The 18,681-nt window shown below is 40.0% G+C and overlaps 1 long non-coding RNA gene across 1 annotated transcript; it reads left to right on the top strand.

Annotated features, from left to right (window-relative positions):
* Positions 1–966: 966 nt before the first annotated feature.
* LOC139625077 (uncharacterized) lies at positions 967–8,698 on the top strand. Its single transcript, XR_011691833.1, has 3 exons — positions 967–1,097; positions 1,839–1,961; positions 7,081–8,698. It is a non-coding gene; the product is annotated as an uncharacterized lncRNA (long non-coding RNA).
* Positions 8,699–18,681: the final 9,983 nt, after the last annotated feature.

An 18,681-nucleotide genomic window follows, 5' to 3' on the forward strand; every position in this document is an offset into this window, starting at 1 on the left:
TGAAAAAACATCAAACTCAAATTGATCAGTTCTTGCCACAGGTGTATGGAAGACTAAAGCTGACCTATAATGGAGTATGTAAATATAACATCTATTAATGATTTAATAATATGGTTAAATAAACTTACATAAGTTAATAAAAACAGAAACAATATCTTTTAGGTTTTGCTTGATACCCAATAATTATTTTTTGGAGTAGAAATAAATAATAGATTATTTGTGTATAATCATCAGGGTGAATACAGCAGGGATGGAGAAGCATTCAGATCTTTTACTTAGATAAAAGTAATACCACAATATAAAAATTCTCTGCTCAGGCAAAATAATTTTTTTTTTAATTTAAAAAATGATTTCATACAGTTATATATTTATGTTTAAGTTTTTGTTTTATATTTTTTATATTTTATATTGCCATGTATTGTATTGTATTGTATTGTATTGTCATTTTAATTCATTTAGATTTTTTTAATTTAATTTTTTTTTTAACAATTTCATTTTTTGATTCATTTCATTTTTTTTCAGTAAGTAAGTCTTGGTCCTCCACACCTGTAGATAAAATCATTAAGAAGAAATAAAAAGAAGCCCATCTGTTCACGACCACATTTGTTGCCCTGATTACTTTGTTCTTGATTGCACCGTGTTTCCTCTAAATGTCACTTTGAAAGGCAAAGAAAAAGAAGAAAGAAATATGGTAATCATGGTTGTTACATCTCCACTGGCATTAGATGTTTTCCACAGGAAGTAAGTTCCAGAGCTCAAGTAAACTGGTCCAAACATATTGGGCTAAAACTTGCTGTTAGTCACTAAACATCCGAATACTGCAGGAGTCCTGTCTCTAATGGAAGTCTTGTCTGTACTTCCTCTGGGATCAAACCTGTGACCTTTCCATAATGGGACCATCAGTCTCCCCCCGCCCCCACCACCTTTAATCCTTGTCTCCCTCACTCACTCGCCCAGTCACTCACATACTGCCTCGCTCCCAAATTGATCGCAGCTGCAGTGCATTGTGGTGCGATTGCTCAGTGTGATCCCTGGGCAGCACAGTTCAGCAGCTGGTCTCCCCCCGGCCGCTCGCTCTGCACTTCTCTGCTACAGCAGTAAGCACTCTGTCACATTCACCAATGCTGCGTGGGACACACACATGTACTGTGTACCCACACACACACAAACACACCAACAAATAGAGAATAGGTTTTCATGGATATCACGCTGAATATTTTCATGTTTAGTGGAGGGTTACAGGTGTCGTTGTTTGTTGGGAAATAGTCTTGAGTCCACTGTGTTTGTGTGGGTTTGAACTCTTTTCTCACAAAATACTACTGTGCTTATTACATATTTTACTTAAGTAAAGGCCACATAGTGCTCTGCACATGATGGCAGCTGCATCAACACTTTGTGCTTTAAAAAAAAAGATATAATACTGGGGTGTATTTAAGATTTGACTTCAGAGTCCTGTTTCAGTGATAAGCAACATAACCAATCTATCACTGTGTGCATCGTGATGAAGGTAAATGCCTCTCATTTTTGGAGAGAATACACGTTGAAAATTCAGATGGACTATTTCCACAACAACCCAGCACATTCAATGGCCGTATCCTCTGATGCTGCCCAGATCTTTTAAAAGACATAAACAAAGACACTGAGTGTTTACTTTCAAATTTTCATTTAATATTAGATATAATTTTGTTTTTTTGAGGAGATTCCGAGAGAAACTGTGGACAAAATTATAATATTATATACAATATTTTAATTATATATAAAAATATTGGAAGTGTATGTATTAAAATCTTTGTGTTGATGCTGGATGGAGTGTGTATTGATTTCACCACGTCTTTCAGCTCAACATCAGACTTGTGCAACCAATCGACAGTCAGCTGGAATCCGGACCTGTGATTGTTGGAGATTGATTTGCTCAGGACTCATCTGCCTCAGCCCCACCTGGCACAGTGATCAAAAGGATGGTGAGTCAGTACACGAGTCAATAGTATGGATTGACTAACTGGACAATTGACCTGCTGATAACTCTCCCTGTCCCTCCACAAGCCTCCTGGATTGCGGTGGCGCCGCACACACTCTCCTGACAAAAGAGTCAATTTTAGAGACAGGTCTTTTCATCACTGTTCGCCGCCGCCAAAGTGCTCTGCTTCATGAATGCTTCTTTTTCTTCTCTCCTCATCTGTTTGATTGCTTCACACGTGACCTTGAATGACATAAAAGAACTTTATTCAAAATACTAAAGGCAGGTCTTTCAGCGAAGATGTACTCATTTCCTCAAACATATGGAAATCACACATTATAACCTCTGATGTATACAGTACATTATTTCCTCTATATGCTGTCTGTGCTCAGATAAACATCAAATGCAGTTGTATTGGGTCTATATTTTGACAGCTTTGTGTATGTTTGTAGGCCGGGGGTCTGCAAATGGCAGGGATGGCAAGGAGCAAGACTTCTGCCAAGGTCCTAGTCAGTTTCTGTAATATCTGGGGCACACCACATTTGGAAAAGTGGATGAGATTTGTATTTTTGTCAATCGAAAAAAACACAGTGCACAACAGAGTTTTTGCCTCGCTTTAAGTTCAGTTTGTTTATGAGCAAAATGTAAACATAAAATGGTAAAATAGTTCCCAGAACTCAAGCTGCAAAACCCCTTCCTGAGCTCAACAATGCATTCACACGTACTGATGCAAAGTATTTTCACAGGATCTGGTATCTCGTGATTCTGTGGTTCTGGTGGTGTGTTGTGTTGAGCACATTACTTACATAATCTGATCTTAATGGACAATTGTTATCTGACATTTCCATCACTGCCAGAGGCGATTTGTTTCCACATGGTATTTTTGTTAATGTCCCAGAAATTCATAAAGGAAATGTTGTAAAAAACTGGGAAGATTTTTACACGAAACTGAGCCTTGCTCAACTTTCCCCTTATAGTGTATCTGGCTGCTTACTGAGTCTGTTGAGCTCAGTGGAAGTAAACAGCCGCTGTTGCTGTCCCAGCTTTTCAAGTCCATATGTGGGAAACAAAGTGTAAGTTGCATTGTTCGTCCGAAATCTGAAAAATCCTGCCCCTACTCTTAAAGTCTTAAAGGTTCCCAAACCGGGAAAGGTGTCACTCCAGTGTCCCTGCATTCTAGCTTCCCCATGTCCCAATGATGTCCCAATGTCCCGGCACAATATTCTTTCTTTGGCTGCACTTGTAAGTGACCGAGGCTCCGGCCACTTTCAGCATGTGGAGCAGGCTGGATGCAGCCATATCTTTTATGAATCTCTGGTGAAGGTTCAGTAAGAAGAAGAAGAATTTCCTTTTCATGTTTAGCCTTTGTTTCTCTCTGAGCTAACTTTGAGTTTCCAGAAAATTAAGTAGTAAATCATGGAAACTGTAAAATACAGTGTTAGTCTGACTTTCACTTCAGCTTTCCTACGCTGTCAAAGTCCCCTCATATACATTTCTACCACCACTGCCAATCATCTCCGCAGTGTGATCAACTTAACTTAGTGGACATTTTGAGTCTTTTGTTCTGTCTGTAGCTCTTCAGAGCTTCTATATTCCTGTTCATCTGTTCCCATGTGAAAGTCTGGACTGACTTTGTCTGCATTCTTGCTCTTGGGTCCAATCCAGTCAATCACACAAATGTGCAGCCAGCACTCATTAAGCTGAAATTGTAAGCTTCAGTGACGCAGACCTGGACCTGAAACCACACCGTCCTCTCGTTGTTTTTGGGCCGGTTGCTTCTGTTGTCGTCGTCGTCGTCGTTGTTCTTGAACTGTGACTTAGAGGGCAGACAATCTGGAGACAAATGAGGCTGCCAGTCTTTTTGTGCTCCTGCCAAAGCTGACCAAACAGTCAGCAACCATGCCTGACTGGGGCTCTAATGAGTGTGCTTGGAAGGGGTCAACATCTTAGAGTAAATGAACAAATCGAACACAAACCACGCACACACACACACACACACGTGCTCATAAGTTCAATTAAAAATTGAATAGGGTGGAGAGGCACATCATGTGATGGCCAAAAGTCATTGGGTACGAGGGGCCCTCTGTTGGCCTGGGAGGTGGCTTGTTTGCTTCTTCAAGGGGCTTCAGGTCGGCTCGACTTTTAGTTTGTGAAATAGTGAGGAAATTAAATGTGATCCCTGTACATTTACAGAAAATTTCCATTGTTTTTGTGACAGAAAAATATCACATTTCAGTGACTAAAGCATTATTAAACTTGGTTGTTAAGTTTCAGCTCTCATAGCACTTGGTTAAAGGAGTGGTCCGCTTTAAAACAGAGGTCAGCTCAGTTCAGAGTGGCCCTGACCTTAACCCTAGACACAACGTGTTTATTTACATTTAACCAAAACCATGATCTTTCCCTAACCTCAACCAAAATGCTTTTAATGCCTAAAACTAACCCACAGACCGAGATCTGAATGCAAACCCAGGCTGAAGACGAACTGATGTGAGACTGTGATGGTTCACTTTGAAAAAAACAAAATCGTCTACATAGAAACTTCTCAAATGTCACTAAACATACTTTTCCATGCTTAATGTTTCAAACTGTCATGCATTTATTAAGATATGGCAAAAATGCACAGCTTCCATCTTATAATGTTAGAGCGACACACCACCCGAATCACCACAGTGTGTCATGTGGTCCTTGGTCCTCTTACACAACCTTACTGAACTCCTGCCATATTTCTGTCAGTTTCATACATGTTAGAGCGCTTGCTTTCTGCTTGGGTCAGGGGTCACACACACTGCAGATTGCAACGTTTCAGATTTAGAGAATCATACATCAGGTTGGTGCACTGGTATGTGGGTGTGCATGTTTGCGGAGCTTAGCATGAAAATAAAAAGCATGCAGTGGCCCTAGAGTTAACCACATACTGGCATATGTAACAAACCAAGCAGGGACAGTAGAGAAGGAGATTTCGCTGCAGGACTTTTTTCAAGCTTTTTTTATTTTATTATTTATAAATCCGTTGTAACTGTAACCGTCATGAATTCAAACTCACAAAAGCAGCTGTGCTCAGTAAAGTAAATGTAGTGTAAATTTTTACAGCCAACTTTGTAGCACACGGGATGATAGCTCCATATACATCCAGAGACCAAAATGCCCAACCATCTAAAACTAAAGGGAAGCGTGATTTCAAGCCAGTGCAGCGTGGATACAGCACCGATCGAAGCTGCTCTGCGAAAAAGTGGCACTTTTGTTAATAACATAAAAAAAATTGAACAAGCAATTTATGTAGAATTAATGAGTGCAAATATTGTGATAGGCTGGATTTTTTTTTTTTTTTTTTGGTCAGGATTGTAGAGTCAACATCCTGAGACAGAAGATGAAACTATCTATCCTGAACTCAACGACAATGTTGTGTTTATACTTTTTGGTTGGATAAATAAAACTGACTTGACAAATAGAGGTCAACAAATTTTAAAATATGTTAGAGTGAGAAAGCTGAGACAGAGTCAAACGTGCAGGGAAGAAGAGCTTGTACACAAAAGACGAAGTAGATACAACTCTCTCCTCCTTTCTGCCACCTGCGTCTTCTTTGTTAATCTTATTTACTACATAATGTTAAAACCAGCTTCAGTCCTTCCTTCAACCCTTTTGTAGATGTTGTCTTTTCTTCAGCGCCAACAATGAATGTGGGCAGGACATTGACGCGGTGCGCTGAGATTTGATTTAATTCGATCTGACTGGATTGATTGAAAGAAGGATATAATTGGATAATGAGAGAGAGAGAGAGAGAGAGAGAGAGAGAGAGAGAGAGAGAGAGAGAGAGAGAGAGAGAGAGAGAGAGAGACTCATCCTTGAACTGGGTTGAAATCGATTGTGTCAAACCGAGAAGAAAATGTGTTCTCCCTGTGGAGAGATAAAAGGAGTAAAGGACAGGGAGGAGGCCCGAGGTGCAAGAAGAGGAAAGTAAAAAGGGATCTCCCAAAAAAACAAAGCAAAACAAAACCTGCACAAGAGTTGTCATTTTAAGTCCTTATTAGACCTTCAGTATTTGTCCCCTTATTTCTAAAGTCTATTTGAAGGCTACCTTGGATATTTTCTCTTCAGTTTTCCTCTCGAAGACTTAAAAGGTGAAGTGCTGGCCGGCCTGCTGAAAAGTCAAACACCCAATGCCACTGTCACTCTGACACGTACTTTGAGATGCGATCCCAACAGGACTTTGAGGGCTTTAGAGGCTCTCTCACTGTGAAATGAGCAGGCGCTTGAGTGCTCTGTGACAGATTTTTTTGAGCCCTTACCTCACAGTTTCTGTTTCTGTTAGACTGCAATTATTCAGGCTTTGTTTGAGGGAATTTTGTACAATTCCTAGCACTAAAAACGGGGATAAACAAGGAAGTTTGAATTCAAGCATCACAAAAAAAACCCAACCCCCCCCAAAAAAGGAGAAAAAGCTGACAAAAACAAGTTTCCATGCATGGCAGTGATGACCCTGTTTAGTCGTCTGTTTAATTAAAGGACAACCATGAAGTGTTTTCATCTCATTTGGTCAAACAACATTCCTGGTAACACTGTGTGACCGGGTTTTTATTTGAAAAGTGAACAACAAATGCTCAGTTTTACTATATGAGCCTTGCCTTTAGCTGGCTGCATAAATTCCTCAGCCCAGGAAACATGTGATTTCACAAAGTGCTGTCCCATTCCTCATACAGCATTAGAGCCGCTGCCCTCTGCTGCAGTCAGCCACTTACTCTGATCACACATGTTACATCAGTTCAAATCTGAGAGGTTTCAGTACTTTAGATAAAGGCTGGGTTATATTAGGAAAAAAAAGTTTGTATGATGGGTTGTGCAACTTTTCTCGGAAAAAAGTGTTGAGCTTTCTACTCCTGAGCACCTGAGCTGCTCCCTGTATACTGTTAGCCACAGTGTCAGTGCACCATTTGGCCATGCTTGATGCGGGACTTTGAATCTTCATCAGCTGATTATCAGCAAGATGCTGAACTTTAATTTTAGCAGTTAAAAGTGCATCACAATTTGTCTTCAAACCATTTGAAATGTTTGGTTCTTTTTGGTGCCGTAGCGTTATGTAGTGTGTGTGTGTGCTGGTCTGACCTCTACCCTCACCTTTTCTCCAGCAGGTGACTCGGCACAGCTGTCCCTGGTTTCTCAATCAGGAGCTGGAACACAAGGGTGGAGTGAGGAGGCCTGGCCAGCGACAGTGTGTGTGTTCCCCGTGATAGCTGCTTAGAGCTCTAGGGTTTGATCATGAATAGTGACACTCATATCAGTTTCTGGTTGGTATTAAATTTGGTTTTGTTCTTTTGTGTATGGCAGGTTTAGTTTCTCAGTGCTCCACTGTCGGTTTTCCGTTCGTAGTTTTGTAATTATTTTAAAAATTCCTTGTTTTTTTTCTGAATCTGTTTTCCTGTTTCTTTTTTTCTTGCCCGGTTAACTATTTCATTTGTTGTGACTTTCCTCATCCTTTTACAGGCAATGTAACACCAACTAGCGGTTTGAAGTTTGAAACCCACAGATATTCAGTGTGCAGTCACACAAATCTAAGGAACTCAGCAGCTGTTTAGTGACTCCGAACACTAAATCAGAATCGTCAGAATAGTTAATGATTAATTTTCAGTCGATCAACTACTTGATAAAAAGATCTAAAATGTGTGGAAATCATGCCCAAAAAGCACAAACTGACACTTGAGTCCAGTTTCTGAGCCAGTTTTAAGATCTTTTTTTGTTGTTGTTGTTGTTGTTGCAGTTACAGGTTGCCTGCATTTATTTGCTTGTGCAGTGACTACCTCAGTTACAAGGACTAAAAAAAACTCCTTTACTCCTTTGCTTAAGGCCTTGTGGAGGTCAAACCTGTGACCTTTCACTCATGAACAGTTGTCTCCAAACACATCTTCCCTGCTGCAATAACCTCAAAGTGCAGTGGTGGAGCTATAAAGAGAAATAACTTTGGGCCTGGTGTTATTGATTGGCAGAACGAGCATCTGGCTAATGCTGCTGGCCAGGTTCTGTTCTTCCCTTCAGGTGGAAGAGGAGAGTGAAATTGTCTGCCTGCTCCACATCCTCGGGGAGGTCTCAGGCCCTGTTAAGCCTTTATCTGATGCTCCTCTTTCTTTGCTTGTTGACACGAAGATCCCCATGACCCAGTCAGCGGTTAGCAGGACCCGCCCTGTGTTATTCACCCACGGCTTAAAGACAATGACAGGGCAGGGAGGACATCTTACTTAAATCTTCTTAGTGGCTTATTAAGTAGGGAAAAAAATCAATGTAAAGCAGCTGGAAGAACATGACTTGATATCGGAGAGCAGTGATGATGTCCATTAAAGTCAATGCAATACATGTTAAATGAAAAATGGCTCTTGATTTACTCCACATTTACCAGCTCAAGGGTAGTCGTCACTTAGGATCTCAGCTTAATAACATGGAAGATGGAAAACAATATTTTATTACATTTTAGAGATGTGAAAGGTGACAGTGTTTGTTCATGGATTGTCCATGGAATGAAATCAGTCACCATCTATTTTGCACTGCTTTGCAGCAATATCTCTATTTGTTTGACTGTATATTTTCTGTTCATGATTAGAATGTGTGTAACATTTGATTGTGGATTTGTGAATCTAGTTTGCACTGTCTTCCTAGATGCTAAGTGGCTGTTATGTAGCTGATTCCCTCGCTAGATGCAATAGGATGCTGACTGAAATAGTTTCATCTTCTGTAAATAAAGTGACTTTTTCTCAATCTCCTGTCATGTTTTTATCTGATCAACCTGGTTTAGGGCTGAAATTGAAAGGTTTGCAACTACTGTGCATCCATCAGCGAAATGCCCTGTTTTGTGCACATATGTTAATCAAATAAGGCATGCAGTATAGGCTATGGCTTTCCATGAGTCTTCTACAGCTCAACAGCTTCTACAGATTAAGGCTGTGCCTGTATGGATCATAGTGAACAGAGAGTGCACCTATAGGGTGCTGACCTTGAGTTCATTTAGCTTCTGTTCCTGTTCATTCCACAAGGTCACCTCAGATTTGTGCAGGTTCAGGGTAATGATTACTGGATGAGGTGGAGGCTGATTTGCACATCTTTGGACTGGAAATAGGAAAACCTTTTTATTACAGGTCCCATATTTCCCAGATAATTTCCTGGATCCAGAATTCCCTAATTTCCCCCATAATTTCCTCAAAATGATCAACAGTCAGTGCTGCTTGTAGCTTGGTTAGCTAACTGTCAAGACAGAACTGGTAAAAACATTTTTATTCATAATGCATTGGTTTATTGTTTGGTGTATTTTCCATTAATGCTGGGGCATATTCTCATCCAGAATGAATGAGGAAAGAATCAGGTGGTCATAAACTCCACATGGCTCACGTTTGATGGCCCACAGGGGAACAGAAGTCAAATTCATGCATGAATACATGACAAGATCTCAAAAAACTGTGAACCTGGTTAAATCTGGCAAAAAAAGAAATGAGTCTAAAGCATTTCCCCAGCTCATTATTAGATTCAGGATATGGAGAAAAAATGCCCCATGCCCCTATTAATTTCTGACCCTGACATTAACCCCTGCTAAAATTTAATTGACTGTGAGATGAAGAGCCTGCAGATTCTTTTTGGAAAAGTTGAAGTGATTTATAGCTTTTCATATCCTCCACATCACAACTTACAGAATTAAGCATAGGGCTATTACACCCAGGAACTAGAATTACCGCCTCATAGTTGTATGCCTCCACCATAGACATTTATTTTAAATTTTGTCATAACTGTGTCATTTCAAAAACGTGTTACTAGAGGTCAGTGACCTTTGAGTTTTGACCACCAAATTCTATCTAGTTCATTTTCGAGTCCAAGTGAACGTTTGTACCAACTTTAAAAACCAAACCAAACCATGTTTTCTTGACCTTTCACCTTTCGACTACCAAAATCAAATCAGTTCATCCTTGAGTCCAAGTCATTGTTGGCACCAAATTTAAAGAAATTCCCTTAAGGCGTTACTCTGATTCACGAGAATGGGACGGACAACCGGAAAACACTGGCCCCATATTATGTGGACAGTACCTACAAACCCTTTTGGTTGTATCTTGCTGAGTGTCAACATATCAAAAGCCGTGTTCCTTCTGAGCAAAATTAAGTATCATGATTGGTTTTAACTTGTGCTTAACTGTTACTATGGTGATCCAAGCAACATGTAGGCATCATGGTTGTATCCTACTCATTTGAAATGGAGGAAGAGGCTCTAAAGAATTATATGTTGCTATTCTTGCTATATTTTGGAAACAACCTTAGGTGTTGAACTATAGACCCATATAAAGTCATGGAAGACATGCTTCAACTGGAGTAAGAGTTTAGTAAAATTTACTTTATGTTGTTTAATTTTTTTTTTTTTTTTATCTGCACCATAATTGATAATGAAAATATTAATGGAGTTAATCCTTGTTGTGTTATGTTATTGGCTGTGATTATGCCGTAATCCAATCCAGAAACTTCACAGATTTGTGTAAATAATTGCATTATTGTTTTGTGATGACCTATTATAACTTATGTCTCCAAATTTCAAAAAATGCATGTTGCAATTAGATTTTTCTAGACAAACCAACATTTGAATCCCCCCCAAATCCTTGAACTATTCATATCAATATCATATTGTATACCAGTGGTTATCCTGCAGAAAAAAGTGGAACATCCGTATTTGAAGGCTGAAGTTAATAAGAGATTGTGATTGTGTGGATTAATTAAACCATTTCAAGGTTAAACTGAAATGTTCATAACTGTTTGTCTTTCCTAAAAGTTACAGTTGATCTCCCCGAACAACAAAGGAGTGTGACTCCACTTCCTCCTCTGGTCCTCTGTAATCACATGCCAGCACTTGTCAGAGGTCAAAGTGACTGAACTCTGTGTGCGTGTTGTGGCGTTAGATGTGGGTAATGATGTGGATAAATGGATACTGATGCTGTTCCCAACTCAGCCACTCACTCACAACCAAACAACGGGTCCCCTGGCAGAGCGAGAGAAAGAACCTGAGAAGGACAGAAAGAAAGACCGCAAGTAAACACAACTCCCTTTCATCTCCCTCTGTCATTTTCACCCATGTTCAATGAGAATTAATCAGAAAAAAACCCAAAAAAACAAAACTTGATTGAAGGACATTAAGTTCTCCCTTGTCTACCCTTCCTTTGCTCTCCTTTTCAATCGTCAATTTATTGGCCCGACAGCAAGAAAATCATCCAAATGGAACACCAAAAGCATTTCATTTTGATCTCTTTTGATGAAAAATGTCTTTGGTCATTTTCAGTTTGATGGTGGGTTGGTTTGATGAAGGGGTGTGCGAGACGATATCCATTCCATAAGGAAGGGCCTTGATTGTTGAATTTTCCATTAGTGAGCCAAATTCTATGTTTTTTTTTTTTTCTTGGGGAAATAAATATATCCCCATATAACCGTGTGCATATGGCATATTTACACACAAACATATACATATAACATTTACGCTGAGAGGGTGTTTGTAGATGGAGAGAGAGAGAGAGAGTCTGGGGATTTTTTATAAAAAAAAAAAAAGACTACAGTGTCTGACAACATTTACATGCACACAAGAAACCAGGCAGTTGGGAGAATTTGGGTTAGAGCAGCAGCCTTGATAACACGTACCACAATAACCTGGTTGAACTAAAAACTGCCATTTACATGCAGCTCTTTGTGTTTTCTTCTTTACATGCTGAGAATAACTGACCCACATAAGTGCATGTTAATACACCACTGCATTGATCTGAATCTGTTTGGACGGCTGTGTGAAAAGAGCATCCAGGGGCTGTATTAACAGTACCTTCCTGTCTTAAGTCTTAAAGGGGCTATTTGTAAGTTAGCATTAACAACGGTTTATTTACCAATCTAGAGGAAACATTGCGAGCTCAGCATCCTGTCTCCGGCGGTGGAAAGCAACGCCAGTATATCTCTTGTCTCTATCATGTCTTTTCTTCTACTGCAGTTATCTCGATAAACCTGCTAGCCCTCACTGTAGCCTCAAGTCTGCCCAGCAGACGTAGCACTGCTCAGAAGACGTACTTTAACCTCTTGACACGATGACGTGAAGGACACCCCGAACCTTGCAGAACAAACCAGCCCCTCTGTCCTGTCCTGGACTTCGTTCGAGATAGGCCTGTTCCCCCACGTCTCGACTCGCTGCTAACCTCTAGCTTCGTCTTCATCTCCTCACCTTTACTTACAACCCCCACCTTTTGCTATGTCTCTTTCCTGCTTTTCTTAACCCATGTTTTGTCTTTTCCTTTAAGAAACTTATCCTGAAATTCACAGTAGTTAACTGGCAAGAAATTACAAGTTACTTATTTTGTGAAAAATTTGGTATGGAAAATTGAAGTGGTTTAAAATAAACCATAGAAGACTGGAAACTGGACGGAGATACAGGTTGCATTTTAGAACGTATGTTAATGCTTCCCGTTTTATGAAAGACTCAAGTGCATTCGAGTACTTTCAGACATTTGTTAACCTCTATTGGTGATAAATGATGTGACGAACACATCCCAGCTGGTGGCTGGGTGGACAAAAACACTACATGTGCTTTTCACAGCAGTGACAGCAGTCACTCTGCGTGATCACGTCATCATCAAATATTTAACTGATACAGCCACTGCAACTCTTCCTGGCACAAAATGATAATAAAACAATGTTGTTACACAAATTACTGGAACCAGTCAACAACCCTATAAGAATTATTACAATAACTGTGACCCAGGAGACAATAAAAATTTCACTGATGACAACTTCAGGTAAAAAATGAAAAGAGGAAAAAAAAAGGAGATTTTCCATCCTTGTCCTATAATTGATCAACGCAACCTTTTTCGCCTTGAGGCAGGAAGTATTGTTAATCCTGCTTTCCTGCTCCAACACTTGGCACTCATCTTGATGTACATAAGATAACATCCTGCCATAAGATCCGCAGCCATGAAGGCTCGGCGGCAGCAGAAGCAGGGGGAGCAGGTGGTGAAAACGCCTACATCTGCAGCACAATCCTGATTGAATCCTGATTTTAATTGGGTGTTGTCCGTTGCATATTTAGTTTACATTGTCTGGTTCTTCCTGCTGTCAGCTATTAATTCCCCAGCAATGACACATGGTAGGTGAAGAACCCAGACGGACACTTTGAGACAAACAGAAATCCTTTACTAAAAGGATTCACCGACTAAAGAAACTGATCACCATCAGTGCAAAACAGAACAGAGACTCAAAATACTCAACTCAGAACATCTCTACTAGGCTATGGTCTGCGCTCTGACTGGGCTACTCCAACAGGTGGATCCCCTTTGTTTGCACTCATCTGTAGTAGATTTGATTTGATGTTTAGGGTCACTGTCCTGCTGCATCACTCAGCTTCTAAAGAGCTTCAGCCACCCCTGACATTATCCTGTGAGACACCTCGATAAACTTAGGATTTCATTTTCTGTTCTCCATGCACCATGATTTGCATATAGTGGACTCAAGAACAGAGTTTTTAACTATCTCTGATGACTCCTTTAATCCTTTAGCTGTTACTCTGGGCTTCATTTTTGCCTCATTGAACATTCTGATCATGCTTTGTGTTTTGGAGTCATCACGGCCATACGCCCACCTCTATGGAGAGCAGCCATCATCTCCATTGTGAACTGATGAATATGTAAACTCTCTGAGATGACTTTGTAACCCTTCCAGCTTTATACAAATTGGAAATTCTTGATTGTAAGTCCACTGAGATCTCTTGTTTGCCAGGCGTGGTTCATTTCAGCAGTTGCTTCTTGTGAAAAGCAAATACAAAGGATTCTTTGAGTTAAAGTAACTTTAACTTAAATCTGTAATCTGGTTTCAGTGATTGGACTCCAAGCTTCATTACTCCAATTAACTGTTGTTGATGTCATTAACTGTGCGGTTCGCATACTTTTTCCAACCTAAGCTGTGAATATTTCCATGCATTTGGTGGAGAAGAACAACACAATCATTTCTGTGTTATTAGTTAAAATAAAATGTGTTTGTTCTTTATTGTAACCTAGTTGAAGATATCACCTTTTCCTTGTTCTTGCCACTGTATGTAGTGTACACCAGGTTACCAGTCTATCACAGGGCTGACAAATACAGACAAACAACCATTCACACTCACATTCACACCTATACGGGCAATTATATAGTCGCCAATTAACCTAAACTGCATGTTACAATGTTCTGCCAGCCCTAAACTTAAATAAACTCCTGATGAGGATCCTCCAGAGCTGTGTTCACAGCAAGAGTCCACTAACAGCATTGCACACAGGTGTGCTGCTCCTCCCATGGAGAGATGGAGATAGAGAGAGGCAAAGTCTTTTTCCTCAGGAAGGTTCCCAACTGAGTGAAATGACCTGGAATTATACAAGTGGCAGCCATGATGAAAGCTGGTAAAATTCTCCAAACGCTAAGGAAGGACACTTCAATGCTTCCTTTCTTATCACCTCTTATCTCAGCACTGTGTTTGTCTTTTCCTGTCCTTATAATTTCCCCTTTACGTCTATCCTTGACCTCATTTTCAGTGGTGGTCAGGGAAGGAGATGTGTTTGACTATGTGACTGCAGCCGGAGAGGGAGGGAGAGAGAGAGAATCACAATTTCAATATTCATACTAAAAAGGAGGCTGAAAACAAAAACAAAACCACACACTCATGCAGGGCTTGTGCGGCTCACGGGGGTGGGATCATCACAAACACATTCTTCTATGTACACACGCAGAGAACTTTGAAGAAATCTGAGTTCATTTGTCCACATGCACCAAGCACCTTATAATAAATCTTATATATTATTAATGTGGAAAAGCTGCATATTAGGGCTTTGATTTGAGAATAATTAATGCTACAGTGCACATAGCTCTTTGTTTTCTCACATTGGATCTTTGTGTCTCACACAGACACACACACACACACACACACACTGAAAGCTGCTCTTTATACTGTACCTGAACCTATGCAAGGGGGCTGCCAATGAAAACAAAGCTGCAGCTCCTGCATTCCTCTGTCTTTTCTGTCCAGAAACAACAGCCCTTCAAGCACATACCTGTATCTCCTTGGTAGCCCTAGAAACCGACCAGACACAATCAGCTCTAAAAAGCCGCATCGTTGTCTTCACTTCTCCAGAGATGGAGAAGCTCAGGTTAACTTTTACCAAGCACACTTACTAACACCAGTGTGGCTGGATGAATCCTGTCGAGGCTGGCCTTCTACATCGCCACGCTCACTTCTATTCACTCTATTCAATCTGCAATCCTGTAATTAGTTTTTGTGAGACTGTCCTCTTGTAGAAATTGACTCCATAGGTCATCTGTGCAAGCAGCTTATAATGCCCTATAGCTGTGTTTTATTGTTAGGTGACCTCTAGCTGCTGTAATAATTATGGTAAGAAAAAAAAGAGTCGGGTCGCATAGTACAAAGGCCGACAAAGTCCACATGGGAAGGAGGTTGGGGTGGACGGACGCTTCGATGATGCACACTCAACATTGTTTATTTTCTCCATGAGCAACCTTAATTACGTGTTTTTTATTGTAACCATGACAACAAAGGTCCTCTAACCACAATGTTGTCCTAAACCTAACCAAGTAGTTTATGGGCCTTAACCTAACAAACCAATCCATGACTGTTACCATGTGTGTTATAATTGTAACCATGATGCCGAAGGTTGCATCAGAGGGTAGCGACAAATGATGTGCAAGGTTGGTAAGGTTGGACGACTTTTCTTTGTCATACTTGTTGCCCTCTTGCATGTCTCACTCTCAGTCTGTGTTTCCCTAGCTCGAGGCAATACACATCGATGAAACGGCTCTTAGTGGTAATGAACACTATTGGCAACATGTCCAAATGCCACTAATCAGAACATTTACTGACTAAATCGATAAATATCTCACTAAATAGCTAAATGAAAACATTACACGCCCTCTCCCTCCGATTGCGTCCACTTATGAATGTGAACGCATGCATCAAAGCTGTAGATAAAATGGTATCTCCTCAACAGGTGCCGTGGTACTACTGTAATGCACATTCGTCCGAAAGTTGTGGTGTTTTTGAATTCATCTCGTGACCTTCAGCTATCAAAACTACTTTGATGTGTTACACTCTGTGTTGAGGTAATACTTGATAAGTGATGCAGGAGATCAGGTTTAATGAATCCACACCACTTCACGCCCCCCACTCGACCTAGAAATGCCAGGAGCGGGCCTCCTGTGGCTGCAGTCAGGTTTTTACCCTCTGTTTCCATCTGTTTGAATTGCCTGTGTTTGCTTTTATGCACTCTCTAGCAACTTCATGAATTATGATGATTATATGCTGTAAACCTGACCAAACCCATTTGTGGTTTTGACCATCGGTTTGCAATGTAAAGTGCATTGATTTTTTTTTGTTTTGTTTCGTCTTTGTTTCATCTTACTGGTAGAACATGAGATAACCATTAAACAAACCAACAAAGACGGAAAAGTCTGGAAAATATACCCTTGGGTCATCATACAATTATTTCATATTATAAAAAATATTGATTACCGTTAATTACATGAGTCAGTCAGTCAGTGAATCAACTAGTTTATTTTATGTCAGTGAACAAGTCAGTTAGTTACTAAGTCAATCAGTAAATCAACCAATGACTCAGTCAACCAGTCAGTGGGTTCATTTACCAGCAGACCAATCGACAATTAAATCAGTCAGTCAACCAGTCAGCCAGTCAGTTGACTAATCAATCAACCTATCAATCAATAACCAACTCAGTCAGTCAGTCATCTTTTTAATCAGTCAGATGCTCTGTCAGTTAAGCTGTCAGTAAGTCAGTCAGCCAACCAGTCTGTCAATCAATCAATCAAGAACTCAATCAGCCAATTGGTCAGTCATTAAAGCAGGTCAGTCAGTCATTCAGTTAGTGAACCTACCAATAAGTCAGTTAACCTATCACCAAAGTCAGTCAGTCAGTCACTAAGTGAACCATCATGCATTTAGTCAGACTGTCAACTATACAGTCAGTTCATCAGCCTCTAAATCTGTCAATGAGTGAGTCAGTGAATCAACTAACTCTTCAATCATCCCTTATATCAGTCAATAAATCAGCCAGTCAATCATTTAATCAGTCAGCAAATCGACCAGGTAGTGAGTCAGTCATTTGATAAGTCAGAAAATAAACCATTCAGTCAGTGCTTGCAGCCTTTTAGCACTTGAAACACATTGTACACATGCAACAATACGCAAGCTCGATGGCTTGACGGACGCATCACTTTGATTACTGCTCGCCTGTTAAAGCCTAGTTCGCCACACCGCACACTGTGTAACTTCAATTCAGCAGCAAGCCGATTACAGTTAATCATGAAATATTGGCTGCATGTGTGTGTGTGTGTGTGTGACCACGAATCCACATTACAGATTAAAACGGAGGAGAGAGTGAGAATCGATTTCTTCGTGAGTTGCTTGGGTTCAGCTGTGTTTACTTAAGTCAGGTTGGGAGGTGAAATGGTTCTGGTTGTAAACTGTGGTTCCTTTGAATCTGACTTGCAAGTTGGAGCTTTGATGATTTTGTTCAAATGTCAACAAATCCCATGCTGACAGAGTTCCTCATCATGCGCACACACAGGCACATACACACATAATAACCTTTTGCTAATAAGAAAGAAATGCTTTTCCACATTTATATGTGTTTCACCTCAGGAAATTATTTTCATTGCCGTGGTGCTTCATATGATGACTTAACCAACAGTCTATTAGTAATCATTTAATAATACTAATAAAGACATTTTTAGACATTGTTTATGCCTCCAGCCATGATAACATCATAATTTTTCAAAAACTTTAAAGGAACTATTTGTTCTGCTATTGCGACATAGCCAGTGTTAGCATTAATAGCTGTTTACTTACCAGTCTAGAAGAAACATTGTGAGTACAGCATCAAACTTTATTCATTTACTTGGCAAGAGCTGTTTTCAGTGGTGGAAAGCAACCCTCTTATTTATTTGCTTCTAAAATATTTTTCTTTTACTGAAGTTAACCAGTTAGCCCTGACCTGGACCACCTCGTTATTTTCCAATACCGAGTCACTGACGTGTCCAGTCTGCCCTGAAGAAGTAGCGCTGCTCAGAGGACGTATTATAACCTAAATGTAACAATGGCTGAAATGCTTGCCAAGAGTGGCAATTAAATAGCTGTTAACGCTAATGCTGGCTCTGTAGCAATAGCAAAACTTGCATCTGGGACATGATGTCTTTGATGGTTCATAAATGTCCCAAACTCCAAAACTCAACTCTTAGTTTCAAACTCCAGGAAGTGTGATATATCCAGGCCGGATGTTCTATTTGTTTATTTATTTTTTGCCATAATACACTAACTCCATGATGGTAAATAGCAGGAAAGCCTATTATCATTAGTAAAAAGTTGCAAAGAGAACCATGATTGCACATCTGAGTGAGAAAATGCCATATCCTTAACGATAGGGAAATTAACACACATATATAAGTGCAGGAAAATATGTCTATACTTAAGTTTTTATGAACACTGCTACATTTTTCATGAAGCAAATTTCATTAAATGTACTCATTTTGGTTAATTAATAATTCATTTCTCACTGGAGGTGCAAGAGTGCATCCGGTGGCAAGGTTACATTTGAAATCAAAGGAATAGTAAAAGAGACATCAGAGATGGGGTGTGCAACACGTGTGAAGTGTATGCGTTTCAGTGCCTTACCTGCATAATAAGTATGCAA

Source organism: Trachinotus anak, unplaced genomic scaffold, assembly GCF_046630095.1.
Source record: "Trachinotus anak isolate AG129_WGS33_773 ecotype Australia unplaced genomic scaffold, CSIRO_AGI_Tana_v1 ptg000009l, whole genome shotgun sequence".
NCBI classification, from domain to species: domain Eukaryota; kingdom Metazoa; phylum Chordata; class Actinopteri; order Carangiformes; family Carangidae; genus Trachinotus; species Trachinotus anak.